Source organism: Bombina bombina, chromosome 5 (assembly GCF_027579735.1).
Source record: "Bombina bombina isolate aBomBom1 chromosome 5, aBomBom1.pri, whole genome shotgun sequence".
Classification (NCBI taxonomy): Eukaryota; Metazoa; Chordata; class Amphibia; order Anura; family Bombinatoridae; genus Bombina; species Bombina bombina.
Window position 1 is genome coordinate 162,514,365 of NC_069503.1, and position 12,304 is coordinate 162,526,668.

At 36.4% G+C, this 12,304-nt stretch overlaps 1 protein-coding gene across 1 annotated transcript in view; it reads left to right on the forward strand.

Moving 5' to 3' along the window:
• PLCD1 (phospholipase C delta 1) overlaps positions 1-12,304 on the forward strand; it is a 381,478-nt gene that overhangs the window by 26,205 nt on the left and 342,969 nt on the right. The gene's annotated exons all lie outside the window — the stretch shown is intronic.

The window sequence follows — 12,304 nt, forward strand, 5'->3', positions numbered from 1 at the left end:
CACATATAGCCACTCAATTCCATCAACTATGCCAACTTGTTGGGCAGCAGTCCCTATGACTTGCTCTTTAGACTTGAATGTGTTATGTTATGTGCGTGTGTGCTAGTGCTACACTTAGTTTCCATTGCTTCATTTTTATTATTATTCATTTTTTTTTTTTGCCCTCTTGGGGACAAAGTATATCAGCTCTTAGTGTATATTTATCAACTCACAAAAATCCTTGTTCTTGAAAAGTGAATACCACTTTGAATCTCTATGTTCCTCCCATACTTCCCAAGAGCACTATTACTTTCAAAATGTCTACTGTTATGTAACCTATCATAATGACCCCAGCAACATGCTACCAACATAGAACCCACCATGAGTTTGCATGACTTCTTGTTCAATGAGCTTTTAATGCTGAATGTATCAGCTATCTAATTTGCATGACAATATAAAGCTGCTTGGTGACATTGTGCATGTGCTGGCTCCTAGGGGCTCCTCCTGACTTGATCCTGACTTGATGGAAATACTCTGACTCAAACTAAAGTTACATGTAAACACTACTGTAACACTCCCAGCACTAGATTATAAACATAGAGCCCATTAGCTCTCGATATAGTCCAGGTAAACATATAAGCTGCTTAGTAATTTAATTTGTTACCTCATGCCTCAAGAAACTTGGCTACTAATGTGGAATGGGGCACTGTACATGTACAATAGACTACTCATGCTATGTGGCTCAACGTCTATGTGGAGAGATTATTTACTCCCTGTTTGTGTGAATGAGTCAGCCTGCAAGTTTGGTTTGTTTGTTTGTATTTTATGTTAAATTAGATTTAGGTTGGTTTGTATGTTTATAAAAATAATAAAACCCCAACACCATGGTGCAAGGGAGTACACATGCTAGAACGCCTTCTAGCTCATATGCATCTTTGGCAGTCTCCAAAACGTGTGTGAGCACTGCGTGCTACTATATCTGGTAATAATGCACTACTGTACACCATATTGCCTTGTCAACCTTTTATTATCTTACTGCACCCTGCGTGGTGTGTCATGGATATGCACTTTGTCATTGTACCATGTGTTGGTTATAAATAAAATAAAAAAAAAAAAAAAAAAAAGAAGGCATCTAAGATAAAGAGCCAGACAATTTTGGTCCAGTACACTGGACAGCACTTAATAACTGGTGGGTGCATTTAGCCACCAATCAGCAAACACAATCCGAGTTGTGAACCAAATATGGACCGGCTTCTAAACTTACATTCTTGCTTTTCAAATAAAGATAGCAAGAGAATGAAGAAAAAATGATAATGGGAGTAAATTAGAAAGTTGCTTAAAATTACATGCTCTGTCTGAATCATGAAAGAAAAAATTTGGGTTCAGTGTCCTTTTAAACTTTTATGATTCAGAAAACAACTTTCCAATTTACTTCCATTTATACAAAATGTGCACAGTCTTTTTATATTTAAACTTTTTGAGTCATCAGCTCCTACTGAGCATGTGCAAGAACTCACAGAATATACTTATATGCATTTGTGATTGGCTGATGCTGTCACATGATACAGGAGGAGTGGAAATAGACATAAGTTTGACATTTGTTAGAAAAAAAATCTACTACTCGTAGTAAAGACTAAGTGCGATTGCATTGTCTTGTTATAATGCATTTGTTGACTATGCAAATCTACTGTATTTACTGGTCCTTTAAAGAAAAGGCTGAAATACTGATACAGAATATTGAAATAAAATAAATGTAAAATAAATAAATAATGCGATAAGCAGTGCACTTCTGGGAACTACCTAAATACTACTGGAGCTAGTTGAAAACATCTGCTAAGCCAATGAGAAGAAGCTTATTTGTGTAGCCACTCCCAGTAATGGTTTATTGCTCCTGAGCCTACCTATGTATGGTTTTCAACAAAGCATACCAAGAGAACAAAGTCAATTTGATAACAGAAGTAAATTAAAAGTTTACGTTATAGAAACTAAACCTTTACATATAATTGTGAAGCATACATCTACATATTATTCTACGGCTAATCTTTGCTTTTATACATCATTTTGTCTACCATGGATTTACTGTAACATCCCTTTTAATTAAAAAAAAATAGATTTTGAAAAGCCCTCTTTTAGATTGAACTAATAAAATAGCTTTGACTACAATGCCTCTTGAAGCCCACAAGACTATTATTTTCACAGGCATGAGCAGAATTACAGTCTTTAAACACATTGTAGGCGGCCTGTGCAAACATGTCACTGCTAAGTTATTTTGTGTTTCAGTCACTTGCTGATTCTATTCATGTGACAAAAATACAGGAACATCCACTGAATATGCTATTGTACCTGACTGGGTGTGGGATCTGCCTGTAGTAAAAGAGTTTACAGAACTATTGCACCTGTTAAACCAGCACCCCAGTGGGACATTTGTCTGATTGTAAACTCATAGGATGGTTACCCAAATGCTTTAAAGGGACATTAAACACCAAAGAAAAGATTAGTCCATGACTAACATGTAGATGTATTTTTTAAAGTTTCATTAGTTGTTTAAAAAGTGACAAAATAAGTGTAAAGTTTTAGTGTCTATAAAACACTGGGAGCTGCCATGTTGTAACTTGTGTTACCTTCTCTGCTGTGGCCAATTAGGGACAGTTATAAATAGGTCACTAGAGTGTGCAGCCAATGGTTGTGCTGGATTTAACAGTGTTCTGCACTTCCATTTCTAAAAGGAACTGAAAAGCTCACAATTTCAGAATGGAATTACAGGCAAAAAGGACAAAATAAATAATGAAAGTATATTGCACAGTTGTTTTATTATATACAATTTATCATTTTATATTACCATCTCAAAGTGTTTAATGTCCCTTTAACATTTCCGATTTGAACCACCTATAGCCTTACATCTTACACATTTTACAGGCTAAAAAATTAAAGGGACACTGAACCCAATTTTTTTCTTTCGTGATTCAGATAGAGCATGCAATTTTAAGCAACTTTCTAATTTACTCCTATTATCAAATTTTCTTCATTCTCTTGGTATCTTTATTTGAAATGCAAGAATGTAAGTTTAGATGCCGGCCCATTTTTGGTGAATAACCTGGGTTATTCTTGCTGATTGGTGGATAAATTCATCCACCAATAAAAAAAGTGCTGTCCAGAGTACTGAACAAAAAAGAAGCTTAGATGCCTTCTTTTTCAAATAAAGATAGCAAGTGAACGAAGAAAAATTAATAATAGGAGTAAATTATTAAGTTGCTTAAAATTGCATGCTCTGTCTGAATCATGAAAGAAAAAAATTGGTTTCAGTGTCCCTTTAAAACAGTAACTGTAGAGATTTCAATTACCTGAAGAATACTTTTTTTTTTTAGCCAAACCCAGACTTATTTAATTAATAGTAATTGTTTGTTTTTCTTTTGCAAACCACTTAATACAATTTCTTAAAACCATTACATATTTAGCAATACCCACAAAACTGCATTTATAGGTGCTTTGCACAGTTTTGTCACTAGGTGTCAGTATTTAAAAGTCTATTAATACACTTGAAAATGTTATGAAAATATAAAATGTTGAGAAAGCGTTTGACTAGAATGCTAGCGGTTGCTAAGGGGCAGTAAATGTTGTTTAAAATGTTACATAATTCTGCACCAAGTGAAGAATAATATAAAATAAGGATTCCCTTTTCTTTATTAAAAATAATATTTTAAATTATACAATTACTTGCCTTGCAATTGCAGACATCCTCTTTGGCGCAACAGTTTTTTTTAAAGGGACACTGATCCCAATTTTTTTCTTTCGTAATTCAGATAGAGCATTTAATTTTAAGCAACTTTCTAATGTACTCCTATTATCCCATTTTCTTCATTCTCTTGGTATCTTTATTTAAAAAGGAAGAATGTAAGTTTAGATGCCAGCCCATTTTTGTTGAACAACCTGGGTTGTTCTTACTGATTGGTGGAATAAATTCACCCACCAATAAACAAATGCTGTCCAGAGTCCTGAATCAAAAATTGTCTGGTTTCTTAGCTTAGATGCCTTCTTTTTCAAATAAAGATAGAAAGAGAACGAAGAAAAATTGATAATACGAGTAAATTAGAAAGTTGCTTAAAATTACTGCTCTATCTGAATCAAGAAATAAAAAATTTGGATAGAGTGTCCCTTTAACAACGGCGTCACAGGCTCGCTATCTAATCACAGCTAGGGGTTGCCACCCAGCCTGTATTTTATCAACATACCCAGTATTTTTAAAGGAACATGAAACCCATTTTTTTTTCTTCATGATTCAGATAAAGCATGTGATTTTAAACAACTTTCCAATTTCCTTCTATAATCTAGTTTGTTTTGTTCTCTTGGTATCCATTGTTGAAATAGACACCTAGGCAGGCTAAGGAGCTGCTTATTGGTGACTGATCATATATACCTCATGATATTGGCCGACTCAATGCATTTAGCTAGCTCCCAGTGGTGTATTGCTGCTTATTCAAGAAAGGATACCAAGAGAATGAAGCCAATTAAATAATACATTGGAATGTTGTTTAACATTGTATTCTCTATCTGAATCATGAAATACAATGTTTGGGCTTCATGTCCCTTTTGTAAATTTTCTTATGTAAATCAGACAGAGCATTCCATTTTTAAAAAGTTTCAAATTTGCATTGTTCCTATGATATTCTGTGTTGAAGAGATACCTAGGTAGTCATCTGAGCACTACATGGCAGTAGATAGTGCTGCCATATAGTGCTCTTACAAATGGATACAATTCTTGCACAACTGCTGTCATATAGTGCTCCAGAAATGGGTCGGCTCCTAATCACACGTCCCTACTTTTCAACAAAAGATACCAAGACAACAAAGAAAGATTGATAAAAGAAATAGATCAGAAAGTTTTTAAAAATATCATGCACTATTTAAGGTCAAAATTGAAAAATAAAGATTAAATATAAAAATAAAGATACTATTATGGTGAAACTTCTCAGTGTGTCAGAATCTAATTATAAACCAAGGCTTATTTAAAGGGACATTCCAGTCAAAATGTAAATGCACATAGATGAATTACATCGCTGAGTAGAACATTTTTTTGCAATATACATGAATTGGCAAAAATGCTTCTCGTAAAAGTTATCACTGTTTCAGTGTTAGCATTTGTCTTTGCACGTGAAGCATAGCTAGATATTCTCAGTACACCAGCATTTTAAATGCTGTTGCTGCTCAGAGAGCCAGTGGGCTTGTATCATCTCAGTAATTAACAAATTAAGTCATTACCAGATGGTACAAGCACCTTAGGCTCTCTGAGCAAGTGCTGTGTTTAAAATGCTGGTGCACAGTGCATATGTAAATACACTTTTTAAACAACTATAGCTTTTATTAGAAGCATTTTTGCTAATACATTAATATTACAGAAATGCTTCTATTCAAAACTTTAATGCATCCATGTGAATTCCAATTTTGACTGGAATGTCCCTTTTAAAATCAGTCCTAGAAAACAGAGGGGCGCCATCAGGGGCGTATTTTGGCCTAGGCAAATAAGGCACTTGCCTAGGGCGGCAGATTGAGAGGGGGCAGCACTTTTTTGTGGCTATATGTGTTAGAAGTTTACAGTTATTTCATAAGTATGTACTAGTATATAATGGGAGATTTTGCCCAAAGAGATTACATTCTAGGGGGGTATAATAATCCCATGGATCTTACAGTTTAGAGAAAGCACTGAACCTTTACTTTATTCAGCTAGTTCTTGTCTTTAGTTCTGTTGGCTTTCAGCACTTAGTATTGTGTTTGGGGAAGTATTGTTTCAAGAAATCTGTATTTGTTTTTTTTAATACAAATTGCAGCAATAGATAGATATATGTGAGTGTCTGTGAATGTCAGTATAAGTATATGTGTGTGCATGCGTGTGTGTATGTGTATAACTCTGTGTGTATCTGTGTATGTCAGTATGAGTATATGTGTGTGCATGCGTGTGTATGTGTATAACTCTGTGTGTCTGTGTATGTCAGTATGAGTATATGTGTGTGCATGCGTGTGTATGTGTATAACTCTGTGTGTCTGTGTATGTCAGTATGAGTATATGTGTGTGCATGCGTGTGTATGTGTATAACTCTGTGTGTCTGTGTATGTCAGTATGAGTATATGTGTGTGCATGCGTGTGTATGTGTATAACTCTGTGTGTCTGTGTATGTCAGTATGAGTATATGCGTGTGTGTATGTGTATAACTCTGTGTGTGTCTGTGTATGTCAGTATGAGTATATGTGTGTGCATGCGTGTGTATGTGTATAACTCTTTGTGTCTGTGTATGTCAGTATGAGTATATGTGTGTATGTGTATGTCAGTATGAGTATATGTGTGTATGTGTATAACTCTTTGTGTCTGTGTATGTCAGTATGAGTATATGTGTGTGAATGCGTGTGTGTGTATGTCAGTATAACTATATGTGTGTGCATGCGTGTGTATGTGTATAACTCTGTGTGTCTGTGTATGTCAGTATGAGTATGTGTGTGTGTGTGCATGCGTGTGTATGTGTATAACTCTGTGTGTGTCTGTGTATGTCAGTATGAGTATATGTGTGTGCATGCGTGTGTATGTGTATAACTCTGTGTGTGTCTGTGTATGTCAGTATGAGTATATGTGTGTGCATGCGTGTGTATGTGTATAACTCTGTGTGTCTGTGTATGTCAGTATGAGTATATGTGTGTGCATGCGTGTGTATGTGTATAACTCTGTGTGTCTGTGTATGTCAGTATGAGTATGTGTGTGTGCATGCGTGTGTATGTGTATAACTCTGTGTGTGTCTGTGTATGTCAGTATGAGTATATGTGTGTATGTGTATAACTCTGTGTGTGTCTGTGTATGTCAGTATGAGTATATGTGTGTATGTGTATAACTCTGTGTGTGTCTGTGTATGTCAGTATGAGTATATGTGTGTGCATGCGTGTGTGTATGTGTATAACTCTGTGTGTGTATGTCAGTATGAGTATATGTGTGTGCATGCGTGTGTATGTGTATAACTCTGTGTGTGTCTGTGTATGTTATTATGAGTATATGTGTGTGTGTATAACTCTGTGTGTGTCTGTGTATGTCAGTATGAGTATATGTGTGTGTGTATAACTCTGTGTGTGTCTGTGTATGTCAGTATGAGTATATGTGTGTATGTGTATGTCAGTATGAGTATATGTGTGTATGTGTATAACTCTGTGTGTGTCTGTGTATGTCAGTATAAGTATATGTGTGTGCATGCGTGTGTATGTGTATAACTCTGTGTGTCTGTGTATGTCAGTATATGTGTGTATGTGTATAACTCTGTGTGTGTCTGTGTATGTCAGTATGAGTATATGTGTGTGCATGCGTGTGTATGTGTATAACTCTGTGTGTGTCTGTGTATGTCAGTATGAGTATATGTGTGTATGTGTATAACTCTGTGTGTGTCTGTGTATGTCAGTATGAGTATATGTGTGTGCATGCGTGTGTATGTGTATAACTCTGTGTGTGTCTGTGTATTTCAGTATAAGTATATGTGTGTGCATGCGTGTGTATGTGTATAACTCTGTGTGTCTGTGTATGTCAGTATATGTGTGTATGTGTATAACTCTGTGTGTGTCTGTGTATGTCAGTATGAGTATATGTGTGTGCATGCGTGTGTATGTGTATAACTCTGTGTGTCTGTATGTCAGTATGAGTATGTGTGTGTGTGCATGCGTGTGTATGTGTATAACTCTGTGTGTCTGTGTATGTCAGTATATGTGTGTATGTGTATAACTCTGTGTGTGTCTGTGTATGTCAGTATGAGTATATGTGTGTGCATGCGTGTGTATGTGTATAACTCTGTGTGTCTGTATGTCAGTATGAGTATGTGTGTGTGCATGCGTGTGTATGTGTATAACTCTGTGTGTGTCTGTGTATGTCAGTATGAGTATATGTGTGTATGTGTATAACTCTGTGTGTGTCTGTGTATGTCAGTATGAGTATATGTGTGTATGTGTCAGTATGAGTATATGTGTGTATGTGTATAACTCTGTGTGTGTCTGTGTATGTCAGTATGAGTATATGTGTGTATGTGTATATCTCTGTGTGTGTCTGTGTATGTCAGTATGAGTATATGTGTGTATGTGTATAACTCTGTGTGTGTCTGTGTATGTCAGTATGAGTATATGTGTGTATGTGTATAACTCTGTGTGTGTCTGTGTATGTCAGTATGAGTATATGTGTGTATGTGTATAACTCTGTGTGTGTCTGTGTATGTCAGTATGAGTATATGTGTGTGCATGCGTGTGTATGTGTATAACTCTGTGTGTGTCTGTGTATGTCAGTATAAGTATATGTGTGTGCATGCGTGTGTATGTGTATAACTCTGTGTGTCTGTGTATGTCAGTATGAGTATATGTGTGTGCATGCGTGTGTATGTGTATAACTCTGTGTGTCTGTATGTCAGTATGAGTATATGTGTGTGCATGCGTGTGTATGTGTATAACTCTGTGTGTGTCTGTGTATGTCAGTATGAGTATATGTGTGTGCATGCGTGTGTATGTGTATAACTCTGTGTGTGTCTGTGTATGTCAGTATGAGTATATGTGTGTATGTGTATAACTCTGTGTGTGTCTGTGTATGTCAGTATGAGTATATGTGTGTGCATGCGAGTGTATGTGTATAACTCTGTGTGTGTCTGTGTATGTCAGTATGAGTATATGTGTGTATGTGTCAGTATGAGTATATGTGTGTATGTGTATAACTCTGTGTGTGTCTGTGTATGTCAGTATGAGTATATGTGTGTATGTGTATATCTCTGTGTGTGTCTGTGTATGTCAGTATGAGTATATGTGTGTATGTGTATAACCTTGTGTGTGTCTGTGTATGTCAGTATGAGTATATGTGTGTATGTGTATAACTCTGTGTGTGTCTGTGTATGTCAGTATGAGTATATGTGTGTATGTGTATATCTCTGTGTGTGTCTGTGTATGTCAGTATGAGTATATGTGTGTATGTGTATGTCAGTATGAGTATATGTGTGTATGTGTATATCTCTGTGTGTGTCTGTGTATGTCAGTATGAGTATATGTGTGTATGTGTATGTCAGTATGAGTATATGTGTGTCTGTGTATGTCAGTATGAGTATATGTGTGTATGTGTATAACTCTGTGTGTGTCTGTGTATGTCAGTATGAGTATATATGTGTATGTCAGTATGAGTATATGTGTGTATGTGTATAACTCTGTGTGTGTCTGTGTATGTCAGTATGAGTATGTGTGTGTGTGCATGCGTGTGTATGTGTATAACTCTGTGTGTGTCTGTGTATGTCAGTATGAGTATATGTGTGTGCATGCGTGTGTATGTGTATAACTCTGTGTGTGTATGTGTATGTCAGTATGAGTATATGTGTGTATGTGTATGTCAGTATGAGTATATGTGTGTATGTGTATAACTCTGTGTGTGTCTGTGTATGTCAGTATGAGTATATGTGTGTGCATGCGTGTGTATGTGTATAACTCTGTGTGTGTCTGTGTATGTCAGTATGAGTATATGTGTGTGCATGCGAGTGTATGTGTATAACTCTGTGTGTGTCTGTGTATGTCAGTATGAGTATATGTGTGTATGTGTCAGTATGAGTATATGTGTGTATGTGTATAACTCTGTGTGTGTCTGTGTATGTCAGTATGAGTATATGTGTGTATGTGTATATCTCTGTGTGTGTCTGTGTATGTCAGTATGAGTATATGTGTGTATGTGTATAACTCTGTGTGTGTCTGTGTATGTCAGTATGAGTATATGTGTGTATGTGTATAACTCTGTGTGTGTCTGTGTATGTCAGTATGAGTATATGTGTGTATGTGTATATCTCTGTGTGTGTCTGTGTATGTCAGTATGAGTATATGTGTGTATGTGTATGTCAGTATGAGTATATGTGTGTATGTGTATATCTCTGTGTGTGTCTGTGTATGTCAGTATGAGTATATGTGTGTATGTGTATGTCAGTATGAGTATATGTGTGTATGTGTATAACTCTGTGTGTGTCTGTGTATGTCAGTATGAGTATATGTGTGTGCATGCGTGTGTATGTGTATAACTCTGTGTGTGTCTGTGTATGTCAGTATGAGTATATGTGTGTGCATGCGTGTGTATGTGTATAACTCTGTGTGTGTCTGTGTATGTCAGTATGAGTATATGTGTGTGCATGCGTGTGTATGTGTATAACTCTGTGTGTGTATGTGTATGTCAGTATGAGTATATGTGTGTATGTGTATAACTCTGTGTGTGTATGTGTATGTCAGTATGAGTATATGTGTGTATGTGTATATCTCTGTGTGTGTCTGTGTATGTCAGTATGAGTATATGTGTGTGCATGCGTGTGTGTATGTGTATAACTCTGTGTGTGTATGTCAGTATGAGTATATGTGTGTGCATGCGTGTGTATGTGTATAACTCTGTGTGTGTCTGTGTATGTTATTATGAGTATATGTGTGTGTGTATAACTCTGTGTGTGTCTGTGTATGTCAGTATGAGTATATGTGTGTATGTGTATAACTCTGTGTGTGTCTGTGTATGTCAGTATGAGTATATGTGTGTATGTGTATAACTCTGTGGCCTCGATGATTGAAAGCTCTCTGGGCTGGCGTGATTATTAAAGAATGCTCGCCAGTCCCTTGTGGAATGATCTAAAGCCATTTTTTACCATGAAAACAGGGTGTCTCGCTAAGGGGCGTATACTGCATTTTCATATGAAATGTGCACAACAAAATTCGTATTTTAAACATTATAGAAAACAAATATTTGAATCATTCACACAAAAATAAGCAGGGAAAAATTGTATTGTTAAGGTGCATCAAAAATCGTAACAAAATTCTTCACCAAAAATCGTATGTTAACAAAAACGTAAAATTAGTATCTAATTTACACAGGAATAAATCAAATTAAATATTCACAGCGTAAATCGTAATTGTAGTACACTGAATGTGTAAAAATAACACAGAAATTTGAATTTATAAATACAAAATGCAAAGCGTAATTGTTGTTTTTTCGTAAAATGGGCTGAACATGGGCGTTCCATGGGCGTATATGACAATGTCTCACTAATCCCCAGCGTAATTCTATAAAGATTTTCGCACTGCAGATATCACAGTTTTTTCTCGCCAACTAAAAGGTGTCGAGCTTTTGTCAAAACAATACGAACACTTATAACCCCAATAGAAAAACAAATGCATACGAACATATAGGCGAATGTAAGATGTTATAAGCAGAAAGCAGCGTAATGTGAGTTATATTGGCTGCAGGATTTTAATTTGAAAGTGCTCCCCCTGCTTTCTGCTAACTTCGCACTAAGGAGCGAAGTTTCCCTATCCAGCGAGCTCCATTACTTTTAATAGGAGCCATCTCGCAGGGACTGCCCCTTTTTTACGATCATTGCATCGGGGCAGCCCTGCGAGTGTCAGCGAGAAAAAGAAGGTTTGAGCTGTCGAACAATAGATCATCGAGGCCTGTGTGTGTCTGTGTATGTCAGTATGAGTATATGTGTGTATGTGTATGTCAGTATGAGTATATGTGTGTATGTGTATAACTCTGTGTGTGTCTGTGTATGTCAGTATAAGTATATGTGTGTGCATGCGTGTGGATGTGTATAACTCTGTGTCTGTCTGTGAGCATTTATTTTTAAAATCCCATTAAAAAATTCACTCCTTGACCAAAACATATTATAGCCTAAAACCTTGGGATAGGGGGCAGCAGAATTTTGAGTGCCTAGGGCACAAATGAATACACTAATAGTATCGGCTCACAAGCGTGATGGCACCAAAGAGTGGACTGGTGCTAATAAGACAGACTGGCAATCACAGTACCCAGCTCCCTGTACTCTGGATTTTACAGCTCAACAATGTGATAAGGGATTTGCCGGGGCAATTAAAGGGATATTCCAGCCAAAATTGGAAACCACATGGGTGAATTTTGATATTGAACAGAAGCAATTTTGTAATATACATGCATTAGCAAAAATGCTTCTAATAAAAGCTATTGCTGTTTCAAAAGTGTATTTAAGTATGCACCGTGCACCAGCATTTTAAACACAGCACTTGCTCAGAGAGGTTCTTGTACCATTTGGTAATGACTCAATTTGTTAATTGCTGACATGATACAAGACCCACTGATGAACTAAGCAGCTGCAGTATTTAAAATGTGGGTGCAGTGACCATATCCAACTATGCTTCACGTGCACGTGCAGAGAAAAATGTTAACACTAAAACAGTATTACGTTTTACTAGAAGCATTTTTGCTAATACATGTATATTGCAAATATGTTTCCATGCAACTGCCCACGTGCAGCTCGCTATGCTAGATTATCTGTTTACAGTAAGC